We start from the raw sequence: 16,818 nt of genomic DNA on the forward strand, positions 1-16,818 counted from the left end.
AACAACTGAGCATAAATTACTTCCATCTGCACATGAATTTCACCTCATCGTCCGGTATCTAATGGAAGCTGTTTCATCCATCTTTCCACCAGACCAGGTGTCTTTAATAATTCCCTGATGTTTATATTTTTCTGAATCGGCTTAACATTTTTGTCATTGTCCATTTCCTCATGTCCAACTTCCTCTTCGATATTTCCAAAGTATGTAAGAATCCACTTCCTATTATGAAAAAAATTGCAGTGATCACATCCTACTTGGAACAATTTGAATGAAACAACACTTCAAGGATTTTGGAGGGCTGCCTGAAATTATCTTGAAAACTAAAAGTTTGACTTAATGAAAAATGTTCTATTTAAAAGGGAAGGAAGGCACAAAGCAGCCGGTTGTTTTTGTGTGATTTATTTTGTTGACATTTTTATCAAAACATCTTTTATTTTTGCAAAGTCTTGGATTAAATGTTTGAAAACTTCAATTTTTGGCAAAAGTGGAAAAGATAATGGAGGTTGAAGCTGCTTAGACTTTTTTCATTATTTGAGTAACTTCAATGTTTATAAATACAGAACAGTGTATCAATGAGCACTGGGAACTAATTTATTTTCAGTGATTTTCTCCATGGTTTTCTTGCCAGTAGTACCTAGTCCAGGGTTTTGTAGGTACCTACCTAAAGGAATCATTGAACTGATGAGCTGGTCAGCTGGGTAAGAGGGTCCTTGTGTTAAGCACAACTTTTGCACGCACGGTGGGATATTAGGATCACCGTGACCTCCCTGCTGATGCTTAGTATCCTCCCTGTCTCAAGGCACTCCTTCCCTGAAGGAAGGCAATCTGAAACCTGGGTCTGAAAGGCTGTTGCTCTCCTACGTTCCATAGGGTTTTCTCTTGGGCACAGAGTGTAAAATACCACCATTTCAGAATTGCAGCTCTCCGACTTGCCTCACTGGAATGCTACATAATGTCAGGAGTGCTAGACAAGAAAATAATATTTCATGTCAGCAGTGTTGCTAATTAACGTGTAAATAATTTTTCTCACTTTTCCCCATCACAAGATAGGCTTTAAAAAAAATCAAAAGATTTTAAAATTATGTATATACGCCTGTAACTTTTATGAGTCACTAAATTTCATGCTTTTCAAGATTTTCTTTGCCTCCAAGAACAGAATCTCATTTTAATTTTGAATGATAAATAAGTTTTCTCAGTCTAGGAATGGGGACAGTAAGAAAAACATCAAATACCATGATCCTGGCAATAAAATCCCAAAGAGTTGGCAGTCGTGGGTCAGAGAAGACAAGACTTGGGAGGGAGCCAGAGCCTGCCTGTGAACAGGAGCAGCAGGCTGGAGACAGCTGTCTGGAATCTGTCTGGGCAGCAGGCACCCCAGGAGATGAGAGACTCATGCAGGGAAGCAGCTTTTTGCTGCTATGGGAGCCGTAACATCAGAGCTTGTTTCCACTTAAAGGGGTTTCCTGTTAGAACTGCAACTGGCAAACCCTGCCCATGAAGATGAAAGTTAGACAGCTTCCCAGAATGGAGTTACATGAGCAGAAAGGAGTTGCTACATGTATAAAAGCATCTGTGTTAGAGATTTTGTTATGGGGTTTGAGAATGGGTGTTTGGTTGGGGTTTTTTTAAATTAATGGAGAGTAAGGCTATAGGAAAGGGAGAGGACACGGGTGCCAATTTAGGGAGCCACAGTTTGCATATCTCTAGGATCAATTTTGAACAATTGCAATGAGATCAGACCAGGATTCCCCAGGTGTTAAGACCTGTGGGGAGGTGCAGATGACCTCTGATAGCAAAGCAGTCTTCTGCTACTCCTATGAGAGCTGGGAATGCTTATGGAAATTCATTGTAAAGCCTGTAGGTTTGCAGGGCCTGCAGCACATCCCATTACTGGCTCTAGGCTTCTTGTGCACAAAAGTCCCATCAAACACACTAACCATGATTTTAGGGCTAGCTGGAAACATGGATTTGAGGACATGTTAAAGAGGTTCAAGCGTATTATCTGTCCATTTTCTTTTCATCTTGGTAGCTGCAGTTTATACATAAATCATCTAGGCTGTGCTTAGGAAGATCCAAGTTTCAGGACGTCTTCTGGTGGATCACTTTAATTCAATCCAGCTGATGGATGTCATTCTATCTAGACTAGATGAAGGAAAGCTTGGATTCGTGTGATAGCATAATGCAAGTATTTAAGCTTTCACCACTGCAGGTGGGTCTCGAGTTCAGCATTCACAAAACCAGCATGAGTTGTAGATGGTGCTGGGCTTGAGCACAAACTCAAACCCAGGACTTATGAACAGCATAGGCATAGCCAGAGAAAGGGCTGGCTAATCATGGAGATCAGAACAACATCTGAGGGTGTGATAGGGTTGAGAGTATGTTGCACCCTCTTACTCGCTGGTGCCTGCTGTATGTGCTAGTGCAAACTGCAGAGTTGGGCCCAAAAGCAATGACTACTGCTCAAGTAGTGTCCTACTTAGGTGAAAAGCAGCATGTGAATGTAATGTGGTTACTAATACCATAGCTGAGTGTGAGTATTGTGAGGGAAGAGAAGAGCTGCTGTTCCTCCACCCATCTGATGGATCTGCCCACGCTTTAACCAGCCACTTAATAATTTTTACTATCATCCCTGGTACCTGTCAGAAGGATCCACACCATCCAACTCAGGGACAGATATGTAAATGGGTAGTATCTCCTCCAGTAGGTTGTAAAAAGCATCAGTCTCTCTTCCCTAACTTTGCAGAGAACATGGGCATTTGCTTTTAGATGTTCACTAACATTTAGGCATGAATTAAATGCCTAAGGCTGTGTCTGTGTAAATGTTTTGGTTCAAAGCTATAGTATTGTTTTGAAGTGAACTCCCTGATTACCCCCACTTATGGTGTGTAAATTTGGTATGCAAAACAGTTTTAGTGTCTGTGAGTGTCTTCCTTTAAAATCAGACTTAATCAGAAGCTCAACCCCAACTGCAACACCAAATGTGCTCCAACCCCTGATGAAGATACTAGGATCTGAACCAATGAGCAGGCTGCATAACCACAAAGTCCTCCAGCAAGTACTGAACATGCACAAGCTACTAGAAGTCTCCTGAAACCACTAAATGCTTCTGCAACATCCTGAATGTGTCTCCTGCTGTACAAAGGACCTGCTGCATTTTCAGTTTTCCTTGAAACTGCCAGCCCTCAGTTCCTTGTGACTCTTTTGTTCCTTGTCCGTCACCTAACTCATCCTCTGTCTTGGAAACCTTGACTTTCTTTACTCTGACTTCTGTTGCTTTCCCCAGTCTTTGCTGCTCTTCTCTATTATTTTCCCTTTCCTACTGTTGGCTTCCGCAATGGTAACACCTATGCAATCAGCATCCCAGAAATCCAGTGAGTGTGCAACCGGAGGCCCTGGGAAACTGATGTGACCCATTAAATGTGCTTTGAGAGGGCGAGAAATATACCCAGCAGCAACATAACCCAGTGTCAGTACTGGGAGGCTGCTAACTGCTGAATGGGGCCTCATTAAATTGAGAAGATGATGGCCTTGCTCTTGAAGATCCAGACAAATTCCTGGTGTTGGCATGGCTGATGTGTCTTCAATGCAGACAGCTCACATCAGTCTTTGGGTGGGAGCGGACTGTGCAGCCTGTTCAGCACCAGGAGAAGAGTTTGGAGGGTCATGCTTCTGGCACTGCTTTGGGTCCCCTGGACTCCACCCTGGACTCCACTGTACCTTGATGTGCAAGGACACATCAAGGGACATGTCTTTGATGGTCTTTCCCACCCTGTCTGGAATCAGGGGAACAGCATCAATGGACCAGCTTCCAGCCCCAGGTATATGCTGGGTGACCAGCTCCAGTGCTGTACATCTGTGTCTAACCTCTGGAGTCACCCCTTCCCAGTTTCTGCAGGGTGAGCCCATCACTCAGAAAATAACTATTTCCTCCAGGTCTATGTATCAGAGCATGTCTTCTGGATGCATGAACACACAGGGATCTCAATACAAGTTTAGATCAAGCAAAGTAAGTCCCACAGCTTCAACTAAAAGGAATCTCAAATTGTACAAGGGTGTATTAACAGACTGTGTAGCTATGGGACCCAGCAGACCACAGAAATGTGCAAAAACAAGACAAAATAGTTCAAGGGAAGCTACTGAGAGACAGGGGTAAAGACAAGAAACCTGGCTCTACCCTCTGGCTTACTTGTTTATAAGGACTGAATTATTTCCTGAATGCATGGCTGCTTTTTGGCAAGGATGCCTGGGAAGAGCTTTTTGAAAATGGGTTTGAATTTGGACCTGGGGTATGAGGGAGGGGCTGACCCAGGCATCCAGGGCAGCCATAAGGGAGGGAATGGGTTGGAACCAGCTCATGGGCTTGTCCCCAGGCTGGAGAAGTGGATGGACATTTGGCCACTCCCTTCAGTGAAAGGCAGGCTGACACCTTTCATACCACCAGGAAGGACATTGCTGAGTTTTCCAGTCCTTGGTTGCCCTGTTGGCTTTGCTGTAGTGACCACAGCACCATTCTGTCACCCATTCACCCCTTGATATTTCAGCCTTCTCTTTGCTCCTTCACAATTCCCCTTTCTGGTGAGGTGGACTCCAAAATGGTGGAGGAGGTGATAAATGCAAATTATCTCACAAAGTGGCTGAAGGCAGGAGCTTTCCCTTTGCCTTTCGAAATCCCACAGAACTGATACCAGGGCTGTGTCCCAGACAGAATATATGTCCCCATAAAACTGTGCTCACCAGCTCTCACTACTATTGAAACCACCGGTATGTTAAAACACTTTGTTACCAGTGGCAACCATTTTCTGCTAGTCTAATTTCTGTCCTTTCAAAGAGTGGGAAGGGGTAAAGTAGCATTTCTTGTTTGCTTAGGAAGCTCCAGTGTCCTTTACATTCCTGCATGGGTCAGTCCCCCCTCTGCCGCTTTTGCAGACCACAGTCATGGCCAGATTTATCAGCTCAGCTGCCCCTGGTGCAGAGGGTTTTCTGGATACCTGCCATAACCCAGTCTTTCCCCACGCTGGTACCTGCGAGCACAGCATTGCTCCCAGCCTGTCCAAGCATGTAGTGTGAGACCCATCTGCCTTCTGTTAACTGGCCACTCAGCCACTCATTTTCCCCTGTGTCCTGGTTTCGGCTGGGATAGAGAACATTTTTCTTCTTAATAGCTAGAAGAGTGCTGTGTTTTGGATTCCGTATGGGATTTGGTATGAGAAGAATGTTGATAATACACTGATGTTTTTAGTTGTTGCTAAGAAATCAAGGACTTTTCAACTTCCCATGTCCTGCTAGTCTGCAGGTGTACAAGAAGGTGAGGGAGCAGAGCCAGAGAAATGGACCCAAATTGACCAATGGAATATTCCATATCATGTAACATCATGCTCAATATAGAGATGAGGGTTGGCCAGGAAACTCGCTGTCTAGCTTTCTGGATTGCAGTTTTGGGATCTTCTCTTCTCTGCGATTGCTAGTCAGGAACAGGCTGGACATTGGTTGGCAGGTGGTGAGCAACTGCACTGTGCATTACTCATTTGTATTTTCTATCATTACTATTATTTATTTTTTTTAAATTATTTCAATTATTAAATTGTTTTTATCTCAACATACAAGTTCCTTACCTTTATTCCTCCAATTCTCTTCCCCATCCCCCAGGCAGGGGAGGGTGAGCAAGTAGGTGCGTGGTGTTTGGCTGCTGGATGGGTTTAAACCACAACACTTCTGCAGAATTATTTTGTCCAGCTCAGAGATAAAAATAACTCACAGTTTTCTAAGGACAGATCCTAGAGATATGTTCTCAAGAGAAAAGCACTGAGCAGCAGAACAAATAAACCAAAAGAGTACAATTCTGTGATAAACGGATTACCTTTGAACGGATTACCTATATGGTCTGAGAATAAAATTACCAGAAATGGCAACAAGTATTGTTTTTCCAGTCTGTCTTGTTTTTCGGTTGTTGTTCCACCTCTTGCAGAACAGGCAAATCACAGAATCACAGAATCATCAAGGTTGGAAAAGACCTTGAAGATCACCTAGTCCAACCATTAACCTAACACTGACAGTTCCCAACTACACCATATCCCTCAGCGCTATGTCAACTCGACTCTTAAACACCTCCAGGGATGGGGACTCCACCGCTGCCCTGGGCAGCCCATTCCAACGCCTAACAACCCGTTCTGTAAAGAAATGCTTCCTAATATCCAGTCTAAACCTTCCCTGGCACAACTTGAGGCCATTACCTCTTGTCCTATCGCTTGTTACTTGGTTAAAGAGACTCATCCCCAGCTCTCTGCAACCTCCTTTCAGGTAGTTGTAGAGGGCGATGAGGTCTCCCCTCAGCCTCCTCTTCTCCAGACTAAACAACCCCAGTTCCCTCAGCCGCTCCTCGTACGACATGTGCTCCAGACCCTTCACCAGCTTCGTTGCCCTTCTCTGGACACGCTTGAGTAATTCAATGTCCTTTTTGTAGTGAGGGGCCCAAAACTGAACACAGTAATCGAGGTGCGGCCTCACCAGTGCCGAGTACAGGGGTAAGATCCTTTCCCTGTCCCTGCTGGCCACGCTATTTCTGATACAGGCCAGGATACCATTGGCCTTCTTGGCCACCTGGGCACACTGCTGGCTCCTGTTCATCCAGCTGTCAATCAACACCCCCAGGTCCCTCTCTGACTGGCAGCTCTCCAGCCACTCCTCCCCAAGCCTGTAGTGCTGCTGGGGGTTGTTGTGGCCCAAGTGCAGCACCCGGCATTTGGCCTTATTGAAACTCCTACAGTTGGCCTTAACCCATCGCTCCAGCCTGTCCAGATCTCTCTGCAGAGCCTCCCTACCCTCGAGCAGATCAACACTCCCACCCAACTTGGTGTCATCTGCAAACTTACTGAGGGTGCACTCGATCCCCTCATCTAGATCATCAATAAAGATGTTAAAGAGGAGTGGCCCCAAAACTGAGCCCTGGGGGGCACCACTCGTGACCGGCTGACAACTGGATTTAACTCCATTCACCACAACTCTCTGGGCCCGGCCATCCAGACAGTTTTTTACCCAGCAAAGTGTGTGCCCATCCAAGCCATGAGCAGCCAGTTTTGCCAGGAGAATGCTGTGGGAAATGGTGTCAAAGGCCTTACTAAAGTCAAGGTAGACAACATCCACAGCCTTTCCCTCATCCAATAAGCAGGTCGCCCTGTCGTAGAAGGAGATCAGGTTTGTCAAGCAGGACCTGCCCTTCATAAGCCCATGCTGACTGGGCCTGATCATCTGGTTGTCCTGCATGTGCTGTGTGATGGTACTCAGGATGAGCTGCTCCATCAGCTTCCCGAGCACTGAAGTCAAGCTGACAGGCCTGTAATTTCCTGGATCATCCTTCTGACCTTTCTTATATATGGGCGTCACACTGGCAAATGTTGCCCCAGGACTCATATCCCACAGGGCTTGCATCCATAAAGCACTGGGTATAGTGTATCTTGTGAGAAAGTTTTGGGCAGTTTATAGGTCACAGACCAAAAAGACCAAAACCCACTGTCTAAGGTGATATGATTGCTGCTGGGAGGCTGTGTTATGAGGACATTATATTGCTCGTATCTGGCTTCCCAGGGATTTTTTAGTTCTTGCCTCCCTTAGTCTGCTTCTACAAGAAAAATGGAGCCATGTTGCTTAGTCATAGTTTCTAATAATTCAGACGATTTAAAGATAGCGGTTGGAATACATTGGGTTTCTGAGCACTGCTGGAGAGCCTTATAACTAAAGCAGGACTTAAAACATTGAAGTGACATAGCTCCCATTTCACGTTGATATGTATTAAAACCAAGTGTGAAAACTGAGGCACACTGACAGATCAACATTTTAAAGCTTGAGCTTATAACATTACTGTGAGCTATGGATATGCTAAGTTTAATTGTCAGAATTTTACACTCATACATGAACATTTTGGTCTCTGGAAATTAACCTTTGTCCATCTCGGTGTTGTGCAGAAGATGTGAAGTTTTGCTACAGAAATCCTGAGACATCCCAGAGGCAGCTGGGTGAGATGCTCAGAGGTTTGTCTGGCTCCTCCACTGCCATGTGCCTCTGCTGCCTGCCCCTAGCCAGAGAGGTGCTGGTTGCAGCGTGCATGAAGGGTTTTTCCTTCTGAACTTGGCCAAACTTGCTCCCACCATAGTCTTGGAGGATGACATGAGGCACCCCAGAGCATGGGTGCATGGCTTTCTAGGACACATTGCTTCTTAACACAGAGTATGCTTAAATGTTTTTCATCTTCCCTGACTTTGCTTCCAGCATCAGCTGAGGTCATGGCATATAGTTTCAAGATTGGAAGCAAAGTTATTGAGTAAATCCAAGTCTAAGTGCCAAACCTGTATATCCTTAACAACCAGGGACATTTTTAGTGACTTGATATCTCTCACCTGGGACCCTGTCTTCTGTCCTAGCTGGAGGATGCAGTTCAAGCATTGCTATGCTTGCTGCATAGCTCCCTCAGAACTAAGTTTAAAGTTGGATTAATGGATTGATGCTCAGCACCTCTGTCCTCTTCCCAGGTCCTTCTGTGATGTGGTCACTCCAAAGCATCTCTCTGTTGAAACTGCCAATTCCAGTCCCCTTTGGTTTTACCTTAAATCTGATCCCTTGATTATTACCGCAAACTAACCAGTTTATAATGTGGTGACCAAGCATCCCCAGAGCAACAGTTTTTCTTCCTATCCTACAAACTTTTTCTGGGCTGTTGTTTTATCTGGGGTTTTAGAAACAGAAATTAGGATACATATTTTCTTCTTGCCTGCCCCTCTCAGAACATGGTCATGGGACTCTACTGTGACAGCCAGACAGTGGTAGATAGAGTGCAGAATACAACACAGACAGCATGTCCCACGTCCTCTTCCTTTTATTCTAAAAGCCTGTCCCTTAATGTATACCAGTTTTGGCCTTTTCCATTTCACTCTGTGCAAATACAGTTTTTATGAGCCCTATCTCCATAGGTTTGGAAAGAGAAAAACAGAAGTAGCCTGTGGGGCTGTCCTCTTTCTTGGTGTGCATATGTCTCATAAGTTCCTCAGTTGCCAGACTCCTTCCAGCCCAGGCAGCACTGGTATTTGTTCAGGAGGTTTTCTGGGTGTTACCACACTCCTAAGGACTGTTCTTCAAAAGATGTATCACTGAATGATTCATTGCTTTTGCATCCTCCTTAGCTGTCGGTCTGTAGTTACCCAGCTTTCTACATGCTTACATTGTGCTTTTTAAATGCCTTTTCCTTTTCCACACTCGTGATGAATTTAGGGGCTCTCAGTGTGATGCATTGCCTTCTGTCTGCACAGAAATGTCAGTGTGACATCCACGGGTGGCATTGGCTCAGGAAGGAGGCATGAGATGTTCACCTGATATGAGTGCTCATTGTGTCTCTCTGAGCTAAACATGGGGAAGCCGCTGTGGTCACTGCATAAGCTCTGGGGCTTGGGGGCATTGCAAGGAGATGGAGAGGAAGGTTTCATGGCTATGACAGTGCTTTCCCATAATTTATTACCAAAAGACTTGACTACACATCTCAGCCAGTTTGAACAAAATAGAGTCATGATGGGTTGATGCACTCATGACGTCAGAGAGCACAACTGTTCTTTTCTGTCTCAATTCACAGTCCTTGTCTGTCCCCACAGTCTGACCCCTGCCGCTTGCTGATGTACAACTCCCTCCGTCCAAGGCCAAATTCCTCAGCACCAGAGATAAGGTGTCCTTGGTCGCTGGCCCTTGCCTATGTAATGCCTTACTGGGAAGCCATTACTAGAGATGACAGAGCCAAATCTGCCCTTCAAGAATATGTTTTTGGATGCAATAATCTGGAACAAAGGGAAAAAAAATCCACAGGAAAAGAACCACAACAGTATAGCATCTGCCAGCACTCAGAGTGGTGAAAAGCAGGCTCCAGCGATGATAATCCTATGAGACAGTATTGTATTTGGCACTCAGACACTTGTGTGATCTGTGTTTCGGGAATCCCTTAGCAAGATGGGGAAAGAGTTTCCAACCTAAAAGAAAAAAAATAGCAGAAACTAGGAATGAAAACCCACCTTGTTTAATTTATGGTGTGTCCATGTTTATATCCTCCATAAATCTGGGAGAAGAAGGGGCAGTCATCACTCTCCCACTCACCCTTAATCTACAGTGTTCCTTCTCTTCAGGCTTGAAGTTCCAGAGAAAGATGATTTGTCTTCACAATTTATGTTTGGTTTTGTTGTTGGGAGAATTCTGTTTTCTTAACTTCAGGAAAAATGAATCATTGTGCAGTGGGAGGCTTGGACACGAGACTGAACAAGAATCAGTGTCTTGTTTTTGTGAACTGGAGAGTACAAACCCCAACACCTTTTAGTAAATATTTGTTAACAAAGCTTTTCACAGTCTTTTGCTGTAGTTGAAACACTAATATTCCATATCGCCTAAATGTATTTTAGGAGCTTGTCAAGATTTTATTTTGTAAGTATACGATCATCTCCAATCTAACCATATATCTTCTTCCATTTGCTATTTTAATATTCTGATATTTTAATTATAAAGCGTTCAAAATAGGATAAAAGCCGACTCTAAAAATCTTTAAAATTATGTTTGAAAAGGTAGCAATATGTCATATACTCAAAGCCTAAAAAACTTCAGTATACATTTCACATATCAGCACACAAACAAAACACATTGTAGTACCCTTATTATGTGTGAAATGTTTTGACTCAAATAGCTGGTGGTGAATGGAGATAGATATGTATTTGTGTGTGTGTCTATATATAAAGTCAAATTTGATATGTGGTGACTGTAGCACCTCTTTAATTGAATATCATTCAATTACAAGTCATGGTGCACCTACTTTCTGAAAATAGCATACTGTTTTCACTACAAATGGGGAAAAAGAATTGAATTTTAGATTTTTTATACAATTGGCAAAATGTTATGCATTGCCATTTTCACTCTTCGTTCTCTATCAGAACGTAATGAATAAATCTCTTACTTTCTTATATAATTAGAGGAACATTCTTATATAAAGAAAATGAGATTCTGAAATTCCTGAAGTTTGCAAGGAGTCCGGAAGGCAGACACAGGATTTTGTAAACATGCTGTACTGACTTTAAAAAGTGATACATTTCAATTTGTGTGTGCCCATTGAAATCCATGCATAACCTTGCTATGGCAACAGCATTGCTGGAGAGAATTAACATAGAGATAGACTTGGTATTACTTTATGTCTTGTTTCAGACTGCTCAAATAACAATAGCAACAGAATGGAAGTGCCCTTTGTGCCAAGAACAATAAAGTGGATGCACAGAGTCTGAGAATTCTTGGCAACAAATACCTCACACAAATTAGGCTCTAATATGAGGTATTTTTAGATTTGGATTCCTTTCATTGGATGTGCAAAGGATAAGACTCCTTGGAGCAAGTCCCTAGTGCTCTTTTCCCCTTTCTGGAAAAGAGTGCAATTTTTGAAAGTAGGGTCTGTATTTCATTCCAGGAGAAATTCTTATTCATTTTAGTAAAAAATGTTGGTGTTTTGGGTTTTTTTGGTTTTTTTTTTTTTTTTTTTCAGCACAGAAATTCAAAACTCAAATTGTGATATACCAACAAACTCCAAAATGTGGTGAGGGACTGGTGAGATAGAAGACGTCCCTTGAAGTCTCCTGAGGAACTGCAGTTATCCAAGGAAATCATGGTGTTCAGCGTTTTCGATGAACTACAGAGCATTTTCAACGAGCAAGTCTGTGTGGGTGGACATCATGTTGCTACCTCTGATAACACCATCTTGTACCTCAAAATATTTTTTCACAGTGTAGAACCAAGAGTTCTATTATTACGTGAGACTAAATTTTCATTAAAAGAGGCAGGAAAAAAGTGCATGCATAACCATTACAACTGTATGTGTATGTGCATGTGAATTCCAACCTCTTAAAAAAGAGGGCAATTCTAACGTTTGTTTGTTTTAAAGTCTTATGGTTAGATCAAGCGCAAGATTTTCAGGTTCTGGGGGGTTTTTTTGCATGCATCTTGTGCTTCTCCTCCTTAAGAAAATTGATTCTAGACACAATTACCACAAGGTAAGAGCTAGACTCGAGCATGCTTTTGCAAGGATTTAGTAGTCTTCGTTTTCTAATTCTTATCTTAACCACAACACAGCCATGGTTCCTGGGTAAGAAGGAGGATGATTTTGGTCCTGCTCTGCACGGCACTCTGTTCTTCTCCCAGTAAAATCAGTGATAAAAATCCCTCTGAATTCAGTGGAAGCAGGGTTGAGTCAGCGCCTGGTAACAAAGGCAGTATTGTTTGGCATTGCGGGGGTCTGGATGCTGGTGATGCCTTTCGTCTTTGTGCTCGCTTCCTGTGGCTCATTAGGGCTGTGGCTTTTGGTTTTTCAGCTCCGGAGTGTATGTTTGCTGTTGGGCGTCAGCGATGTTTTGTGGGCTCTGGTGCCTACTGCATGCACTACAAGGCAGATGTTCCAGCGATCCTTTCAAATGCGACATCTATTGCAGGGGCGTAGGGTCTCTCCTCCTAGTTTAAAAGCACGAAATCTAAGATTGGGTTTGCATTTCACTCTAATTAGATTTGCAAGATTTGTTGATTATTTTTGCCTGTATTTTCTTTAATGCCAGCAATAAAAGGTAACTTAAACCCCAAGAGGCTGCCTTAAGTACCTGCGTTGCTCTTGTCTGTCTTGATCAGCATTGCATTTCCTTCATGCAGGATGTTAGCAGGCTTGATTTCGTATGCTGAAGTGGTAGTAAAATAGCATAAGTAGAGGCTGAAAAATTGGGAATTATGGGAGGTATTAAGACCTTAGTCTTGTAAGAGGTCCCTGGAGGAGCACTGATCTGTCATTCCAAAGACCAGATAAAAGCACTAACACCCTGGTTAAGCAGGTGCAAGCAAGTCACAGAGAATATTCAGGCAACTGAAGCGGAGAGGGGGAACAGTCAGTGTCAAGAGGATAGTGGGTATTTTTTGTAAGCACATACTTAAGATTTCAAAATGTATATTTTAAAATTTTTATATGCAATGATACCTATTTTGCAGGATAAAATATTAAAATTAATTACTGCTTATTTTCATTCTTTATAATTAGTGTAAGTGTTAGAGAGATATATTTGTTCCAAATTAGATTTTATTCTCCTGCTCAAGTACATGTTTAGATTCATTCTACCCAAAGTGGATGAACTATTTTGGTTTCATGAAGCAATCTGGTCAAATTTCCCAACTGGGCATTTTGAAAAGAGGCATCTGAAACATCAGATATGCTAGTCATCCCTCAATGAAGAGACCATTCCCCTACAGGGAAATCTGCATTCATTGTTGTTCATTCCACATTTCAAAAGCACTTCAGCTATAAATTACAAAGATATAGTTCAAATACATTTTTAATTACTACTAGTATTTCCAAGGCTCTCAGAGGCAGTAGGTAGTTTGCTGAAGCATTGTTATATCTGGGTGCATCTTCTCCTAGTGGAAGATAAAAATAAGTCTCTCTGCTTTGGTATTTCCAGGTTAGAAATTAATTTCTGTATTTCATTCCCAATTTCTCCTGTTTTAGCTGTATGGCAGCTAAGGAGGTCTTGTTCCCAGATGTCCCCAGCTTCCCCTGGAGCTGTCAGGGAGCCGTGGCTGTGGACTGTGCCAGCTTGCTCTCCCTGCTGGGTCTAGGTGCTGTGGCCATGCAAGACCAACCCTTCCTTTGCACCCCAACCTGTGGTTCCTGAGGATGTGGGATGGGGCTGAAGCATCTCCATGACTTGGTAAGAAGTCCTCTCTGAAATGGTGCAGGTACCGCTGCTCATGCCCTGCCTCTTCTCTAGCACATCTGACTCCAGTATCCAAGGTCAACAACAACCACACTCCTTTTAAGCTGCCAGCATTACAAAGCCTGTGTATTGTATCCTGCCTTGGAAGAGATGGAGGAAGCAGTGTGAAACCCATGTTTATAAAAGGATGTGAGATATAAACTAACACTCTCTTTCTGATATTTGAAGATTTATCTCTCAGTAAAATTCCTCAAGGAAAAGCTGCAAAAATGCAACCTCAGGGCTAATCAAGAACCCATAAACTCAATTTATCTGAATTTACATATGGAGGAGAGGGTGGTATGATAAAAGAGATGTAACTATACATCCCTCTCTGCAAATATAAACACAGTTTTCCCTGTGTTTATACTAGACTGACTACAAATGCACTGTAATGTAGAAAAGGGATGCTTTGACCCCCGAGCACAGCTCTGTGCCAGGGCTGAGCACTTTGGCAAACGCAATGGCTGTAGCATACAGAGTAATGGGGACCACTCTGCAGATGGGGCAGGAGCTGTGATCATGACATGGAAAGCAAATCCAGGGCAGGATTTTGAGTGGGAAGAGCTGTGGTCAAAGACGGGAGATGAACAGTCGGGGAGGAGGATGTACAATTATTCTGAATGAGAAGGAAACCCTGCCTGAGCAGCAAGGATGGGTAAACAGGATAATTATCAGGAATTTACAGAAGTATTAGTGCAATCATGGGATGGCCTTTGTTTGAGCAGAGAGAGGGTGGTGGAGGAGCCAGAAATAAACTCCAGGTTAAGAGCTGTAATGACAGAGATTTTACTGGAGTTTTAACACTCATGGAGAAGCGGGGAAGGAGGAAAAACATTAATTCAGTTTTCAGTTATCAGGAGACCTTGCAGGAGAAAAGAGCAAGGAAAAGATGTGGGTCTGGCTGCTCACTCACAGTTGTTGGTGCAGATGTGATAGTTATAACTGGGGAAAAGGATTTAAATAAGCAGGTATAAAAGGGAAGCGGGATAGTACCTCCATCAAAGATAACCCTGAAGGAGAAGACAAAAGAAGAAACAGGAAGAAAATCTCAATGAGCAAAGGATACACCTGGCTGTTGAAGGCAAGGGAGAAGTAGGGAAAAATGAAAAAGCAACTCTTGTTCTTAAGAAAGAGGTGGGGGGGCTGCTTCAATGCCCCAGAGAGGGAGGAGCTGGTAAGAGGAAGAAAAGAAAATCAAAATGCTGGAAGCAGAAGTCTTGAGGTTTTGAGAAGCCTGGAGATGAGGGGGAGGAGGGAGAGCAAGCAGCAAGCAGAAAAGGAGGTGGAGCTGGGCAGGCAGCTAAAGCCTTCTAGGCTCCCAGGGAGAAGGAAAGAAACCCATGAAAATACTGGTTAGCAAGAAGCTTAGAGGAAGGGCAAGGGGGGAGTGAGGACACAAGCCACAGAATTATAGCTGGAGTGGTGGATTGCACTGGGAACAGAGCAGGAGAGAGATTTAGTAATGCATCCTCACACAAAGCCTTCTCCCTTTGTGTCCAAACATGTCTGTTTCTGTCAATTTGATTAAATTAAGTGGTTGATCTCATTATCCAGGTGATGGGTGGGTGCTGATGCATAGCCCTCAGGAGCACATAGAGCCTATAGGAAGAAGTGATTTATGGCTCAGTGGCCAAAATTTTAAAAAATCCCTAAAATAACAAGCGGTGTGGTCCCAAACAAAGCTTATCTTTTCCCATTTGCCTTTTTTTTTTTGTTGTTTTTTTTTTGGTGGTGAAAGAACAAGAGCAGAAACAAAGTTCTCTGCATCTGATGAGAAGAAAAATATCTGATTTCAGGTCTTTGTAAGGAATTCTGGAGGAACAATGCAGCAGATTTTTCCTCCTGCTGACACTGTGGGAGCCAGGGCCTCACTGCCCCATGGGAGAGCACAGACCACATGCCAAGAGGCTGCATTTCACTCCTGCCAACAGGAATTTGACCCTGCCTCTCTCTTGTGACTCCCTAAGCACTGGGCTGGTGAGTCCTCTGCCCACTACGCTTTGTGCAAGGCACAAAGTCCCACCAGCGGGGATTGGCATGTCACCTGCCTGGGCTGTTCTCGTCTCCAGTGGGAGAAAGGCAGGTTCACACCCACTGGCTGCCCGGTTCAGGCCATGGCTGTTAATTAAATTCTTCCATCATTCACAAGCAGACGCTGCAGGGTGGTGTTTGGGGGTAGATCTCCCTCCCTCCTGACAGCCAAAACTGGTCCACAGAGTTGGTGGGACAAAAAGCAAGTGAGAAGGAATAGAATGACTTTGTGGCCTGAGTCTGGTGTAATGTTTGAAGACCATGGAAACAGGTAACATTTGTTTTAGATGGGCTGATCTTTCTTAAGGCAACATAATTATTTGGGATGATCTAAGCAGCCACCCTGAAAGAGGCACAAGACACCCTCACAGCTTTCATGATGAGTCCAGTGGATTCTGGGAGGGGGGTGGAGTGGTACATTTAGCAACGTATGGAGGAGATGAAACAGTGCCTAGGTGCACAGTTGGTGGGGCTTGGTGTCTCCCTGTGAGAAACTTATTAGTGAGGAGCACAGGTTCATTTGCTGAGCTCGTGGTGATTTGGGGCAGCAAATATATATGCTGATGTCTAAATGTGGTGCTCAGAAAAGAAGAGATTAAAGGATATCCTAGATCTTGCTCTGTGCCCTGCCTTCCTCACTTCTCTGAAGCTGTAGAGCCCCTTGCACAGGCAGCGGACAGTCTGCCTGGCAGGGAAGCAGGAGTCACTCCTCCTCGTGGCTGTCTGCTCCCAGCGGCGAAGAGGTGCAGGGTCCCACTCCCCAAAGAGCACACTAGCAACCCTGCTTGCTGAACAGCCCCTCCAGCCAGTGCCAGGGACCTCACACCATCCCTACAAGCCCCAGCCACATTTCCCAACACAGCTGTTGCTCTTCAAGCATAGTGTACTCCATGGTAGACCTGCCAAGCATCTCACCATGTGTGTGGCCCTGGCTGTTACTGTTCTTCTCTGGCCCTGGTAAGGTTCATGTGCTCCGTGCCAAAGCTTCCCCATTATT

The sequence above is a fragment of the Strix aluco genome, chromosome 5 (genome assembly GCF_031877795.1).
Source record: "Strix aluco isolate bStrAlu1 chromosome 5, bStrAlu1.hap1, whole genome shotgun sequence".
Classification (NCBI taxonomy): Eukaryota; Metazoa; Chordata; class Aves; order Strigiformes; family Strigidae; genus Strix; species Strix aluco.